The sequence below is a fragment of the Poecilia reticulata genome, unplaced genomic scaffold (genome assembly GCF_000633615.1).
Source record: "Poecilia reticulata strain Guanapo unplaced genomic scaffold, Guppy_female_1.0+MT scaffold_298, whole genome shotgun sequence".
Lineage (NCBI taxonomy): Eukaryota > Metazoa > Chordata > Actinopteri > Cyprinodontiformes > Poeciliidae > Poecilia > Poecilia reticulata.
The window spans coordinates 12,820-18,566 of NW_007615073.1; the positions used below are offsets into that span (position 1 = coordinate 12,820).

A 5,747-nucleotide genomic window follows, 5' to 3' on the forward strand; every position below is an offset into this window, starting at 1 on the left:
TTTTTTTTAGGTCAAAAATATATTCTGAATTAATTTTTAAATTGAAAAAGTAAGAACAAATATACAACATTCAAATTTCAGATGCATTTTTTATTCAAATTCTGATGGCACATAATTACTTCCATAGACGTCAGACAATGGCCGCCATAACTCGAGGAGGTGTATCTTTACTTCCGGTGTGATTTTGCCTCGGGAAACCTGACTGAAAAATTCACGGATACTCATTATCTTAAGGATATAATAAAAGGTAAGGTTAATAATAACAACATTTAAGTGTTAGATAGCTGTTATTACTGATTGTCAATCCACCATTGTGTATAAAATAAACAGCCTCAGATCGGAGAGTAAACCAGCTAGCAGCAGCTTTAGCCACAGTTAAGAAAAAATATACACCGCTCTGTCAGTGCTGTAACGTTTAGARATTCACTTTATCAACTTTAATAAAACAGCATTTAARTGTTAGCCGTTATTAGTCATTGTCAATTTACCATTCTCCAACTGTATTTAAAGGAACCAGCCTCCGATCGGAGAGCAAACCAGTTAGCAGCAACTTTAGCCAGTTAGGAAACATACACGTACATCGCTGCCTTTCAGTGCTGTGTTGTTAAAAGTTTCACTAAAATCACTTACATCTTCCAACACTGTTGTTTAGAAAAGCATTTTAAATATGATTTAAGCACTATCTACCAAATAATTTACATATTCTGATGTGATTCATAATTTCTCCTTTTGTTGTCCATCTTTCTCAACAGCAGCCGACCTAACAACCTACCATATCAGAGATGATCCTGTTCCTCTGTCCATGGCAGGTTTAGTCAATCAGCTGTGGGACATCTGCTGCCTAATGTCAAACTATCATGGGCCTCTTGATTTAAAAGGAGAAACCAGTACAGAGCCTCCCTGCTCCTGCAAGTCACACTTCTTGGATGAACACTCACTACTGCAAGCAGCTGTGTTAGAAATGAAATCTTTGTGTATTTAGTAATTAATATCTATATGTATCTATTAATAAATGAATTGATGTTGTGAAGAGTTCTGTAAAAACTATTCTAAATAGCTTCTCTTGAGTAATCTTGAGTATGTGCAACTTTTACATTTAAATTGCTTCTTTTTGTAAATTTTACACATCTGGCAACAAAATATGTGGAGGAGAGGAAATGCTAAAATTAAAGCTGCCATTGTGGACCAAAGACATAAGGTTTGTGGTTGTTTCTTTAAAACATCTATTTAATAATTATATTAAACACTGTACATGGTTACTACATTACACAAACATAATTACCACAGTTAACAATATAAGACATTGATAGAGAAAATGTATTTACAAAAGACATAAAAATTTTATTTCAACAGTATGTACTCAGGGTTTACAACTTAAGACATCCATGTAGGGTCCTTGGCAGGTGCCAGTCTGCAGTGAACTGGTGGATGACAGAGGCAATGGTATACTGTAGTGAGCAGTTTGAAGCAGAAGTCCCACCATGTGATCCACAGGGTTTTCCCACCTGAGCACAAACTTCATGCACTTCGATTCCACAGGCACCACAGCAAAATCAAGTGTAACCTGTTAAAAGGGATATAAAGTTATTATTCCTATGTTATCAATTTTCTACTGCCAAGTTACAACAACAGGAAAACCAAGGATAAGAAACTTAACCTTCTAATCATAACATTTGATATTCATTGGAGAAATGTGAAGTTAATGATATATATATATATATATATATATATATATATAAACTAAAGAGAGAGATAAATAGCTCATCACATTTCGCCAATGAAACGTTAATATCTATCTATCTAGCTAAAACAGCGTCTTCCTCTTCATGTCTTGATCGTAGCAAGAGTTTGACTTCTCAGGACGTGATGGAGTAGCGGGTGTGTGGCATAACTGTCAAGTTTTGGACTTGTGGCTACAGGTAATGTCGCTTCTTTAGCGGGCGGTGAAACAAGCGTAAGTGAGGAGTGTTTAATACGATCTCGCATTTTACATGACGGGTGGCAACCCCAGTATATACTATAAAAATCTGATTAAGATTAGAGCCTAAGGGAGACACGTGATGCACCCACTGCAGGCATACGTGTGTCGGTGAGCTCCAGGTAGACCTGAGCAGTGATGAGTTTATACTGATGACTACATTGCTCCAAATACTGAAATAATTCCTGAAACGGTGCACAAATACTTATTATTCGAACCGGACTAATTGGTGCTAAAACCTAGCCGTTTTTGGAAGTTTTTCGTCGACTCAAAGGAGAGTCCTCACGTGGAGAAGATGGCGGCTGAGCAAGATAAACCAACATTGAAATCCCTTATGAAGGCTATCCGTGAATCGAAAGAAGAGCTCACTGGGCATATTAAAAAGTAAACGGATAATATCCAACAGTCGCTAACAAAAATAGAACTCTCATTGTCAACGCTGACGTACAAACACGTATATTAAAAATGGAGAAGGAAGTAACTGCTGATGGACAAAACCGACGATTTGGAAAACTGGAGCAGGAGGTCAAATGTCAAAATCATAAATATCCCAGAAAAGTCAGAAGGTACCGACATGGTTGGTTATGTGGAACGACTAATCCCGCGGCTTCTTGGGGAGGAACACTTCCCAACCCCAGTTACTATCGAGAGGGCACACCAACTGGGGAGACCGTCGGAGCGGACCAGACCTATCCTCGTGAAATTCCTGAACTTCAGGGACAAAGGCAAAGTACTTCGTTTGGCCAGGAGCAAGGGAACGATGCAGTTGGATAATAATCGAGTCTCATTTTACCCGGATTACAACATTGAGATCCAACGCAAAATGCTCGCTTTCAACGAGGTGAAGAAAAAACTACGGGAGAAAAACATTGAATACGCCAGCCGCTACCCTGCTAAACTGAGGATTCGACACGGAGGTGGATTTAAACTGTTTTCAGGTCCATCTGAGGTGGAGACCTTCCTGTCCACTGGTCGGGATGAGGGATAGAATATTTCCTTTGCAAGATGACCACGTACCAAGACTGTTAACGGTAAAATGAGGTTACACAAGATAATCCATAATTACTAGATATCACTGAAATGCTAAACCATATGAGGCACATACGTGTTTGATTATAATACTTGTACGCTAGGTAGATTTTGTTAAGTAGGGTTAATATAGCTCTTGAGTATTTTTCCTTTTTGTATTTTTATTGTAGGAGCAATCGTATTCTTTTTCAGAAAAAAATGTTCTCTGCTGAGGATGCCATAAATGTTTAGAAGCAGAGTTTCTAAACTCTTGTTTTTGTTTGTCTTCTAGGGTTTAAGTGTGGGTTTTCTTTATTTCTTATTCTTGGGGTTTGTGGGACACTCTCTCCATGAGGTTCAATTTGTGATTAATGAAACCTGTAAACTTTTAGCAAGGGTCAGAGATCTCCTTTTTTGCTCCAAGTTATACATCTCGTGTTGTCACTTAGTCAGAATATTTTCTCAATATTTAAAATGAATAAGACAGGACTACTAAACTGTATCTCGTTGAATGTTAGAGGGATTAATAACCCCATTAAAAGGAAGAAAGTTCTAACATTCTTTAAGAAACAAGGTACAGATATTGCCTTTATTCAAGAGACTCATCTCACAGATATAGAACATTTAAAGTTACGCAGAGATTGGGTTGGACAAGTATTTTACTCTTCTTTTTTATCTAAAGCCAGAGGTGTAGCCTTGCTTATCAATAAAAACCTCAGATTTCGATTAAATTATATGGAAAAGGACAGAGCTGGATTATTTGTATTTATTACACAGTCTATCAAAATTAGAGTAGTACTTGTATCTTTATATGGCCCAAACTTAGACGACCTAGAATTTTTTAAAGATTTAACTCTAAAACTAGCAGCGGTTGAAGCTATATTGGGCGGCGATTATAACCTGGTTCTAAATCCATTCATGGATCGCTCCTCTCCTAAATCCGCTGCACCATCTAGATCTGCGGTGGCTCTGGCTCAGGGAATTGGGAGATGCGTAACCCAACCAGCAAAGACTACTCATTCTATTTTAATATCCACAACTCATATTCAAGAATTGATATGTTTTTGACCTCATTCCCACTTGTCTCACAAATTAAAGCTTGTTCTTACTTCGCAGCTACAATTTCAGACTATAACCCCATACAAATGAAATTAGAATTTCATCAACCTATTTCTTCCTCTAGATTAGCGGTTCTCAACGTAGGCGGTACCGCCCCCCAGGGGGCGTTCAGAGGACGGCAGGGGGCGCTGGCAGACATTTTTACAAAAGGGGGGCGCTGGGATGSCTTTGGGGGGCGTTTGGTCGAAGGTAAACTTTACACCTTAAATGCACAACAACGCCAGTTTAGACTTTGAGCAACTTGGTAAAACTGTATTGTGTAATATTAAACCATCCTTTGCTGCAACTGTATCGATGTCAGCTCTTCTTCTATTCAGTGTTTGTTAGCTTCTTGGCGCGGCTCCGTTCTCCTGCTACTGGTAGCTAAAATCACGATRCCCTCACTGTGTATCCCTCTGAAAAATGAACCCATTTAAATAAAGAAATCAAGAAATCCCTCCATGGGTGATACGACGATAGACAGCTAAAAGGTAAAATAATATTGTTGAAGTGCCATGGGTTTGTTGAGACCATATCCAATACTGAGAATAAATATATCTTACAGACCATAACAGTAAAGAACTGATCACTTATTTATGTTTTTAATTAGATTTGATATATTTATTTCTTCAATATTATTTTACATGTCAGTGTTAATATCATGAGGCTGGTGACTCCATGACACTTTCAATTTGACTCATTAGGATTTGATTAAGAATCAGATTTGTTCTTTGTCATTTCTGTCCAGTAAAACTATTAATCTATAAATCAATAGACAGGTCTATTTAAAGATATAATCCATGTTTCTGTCTCATATGTGTATGGCATTAAAAGGACCTGGAACTTTTTTCCACTGAAAGCTCTGGTTTGCTCAATAAATGCCATATGGGTGAAGTTTTATGGATGATGCTCTGATGTCCCATTCTCCTGAAGGCAGCACAGAGCTGCACCACCAGAAACCGACAGAAACACTGAAGAGAAGAAGAGCTATGATTAATGTAGTTACAGTTCTATCCATGTTTTAATGTTGCAGAGCTCAGTTGTTTTGCAAATAGTTCAAAGTTTAAACTGGCATTGCTGTACATCTTTTATCTGGTCATTTTGTGCAAGATTTAACAACTAGAAAATGGCACAAAATAAGAATATTTTTTTCCCACTCTGATTGGCTGCTGTTAGGCCTACCGATTTTAACTTGAATGTTCATTGCATTTTTCATAGACACCTGTGAAAATAATTTCTATTCCCATGACTTTTTTGTTCTCTGGGAAATTTTTGATGATAAATACAGAAACAAGCATAAAAATCAAAACATCTACAATAGTGATAGCAATATTAATAATAAAATAATGGTCAGTGCAAAGTAGCCTGCAAATTCTTTGGTGGGGGGCGGTTACCAACCAACTTTCATGCCAATAGCACAAGTTTGGCGATTTCAAAATTATTTTTGGGTCAAAATTCCACCCTGTTTCTCACTCTAAAAAAGCGGCAGTTGGTGTCAGTTACACTCTGCGTTTCGGCAGTTGGACATTTCGCTCGTTTTTCGCTTTTTACGTCGCAGTCGTAACTCCGATCCCCAATAAAAATAATAGCTCACTTCTCGGCATCGAGCCGCACTTTTTGATACCACTTTTGTGGGTGGGCACACAGCGGTACGAGCCGCATA

At 37.9% G+C, this 5,747-nt stretch overlaps 1 long non-coding RNA gene across 6 annotated transcripts in view; it reads left to right on the plus strand.

Annotated features, from left to right (window-relative positions):
• The first annotated feature begins 2,271 nt into the window (after nt 1-2,271).
• Nucleotides 2,272-5,747, plus strand: part of LOC103460809 (uncharacterized) — a 26,350-nt gene continuing 22,874 nt past the window's right edge. For 3 of the 6 annotated variants that reach the window (XR_533002.1, XR_001776325.1, XR_001776324.1), the window contains exon 1: nt 2,272-3,009. This is a non-coding gene — a long non-coding RNA (uncharacterized LOC103460809). The remainder of the gene's footprint in view (nt 3,010-5,747) is intronic. The other 3 variants (XR_533000.2, XR_533001.2, XR_533003.2) reach the window with 1 other exon arrangement.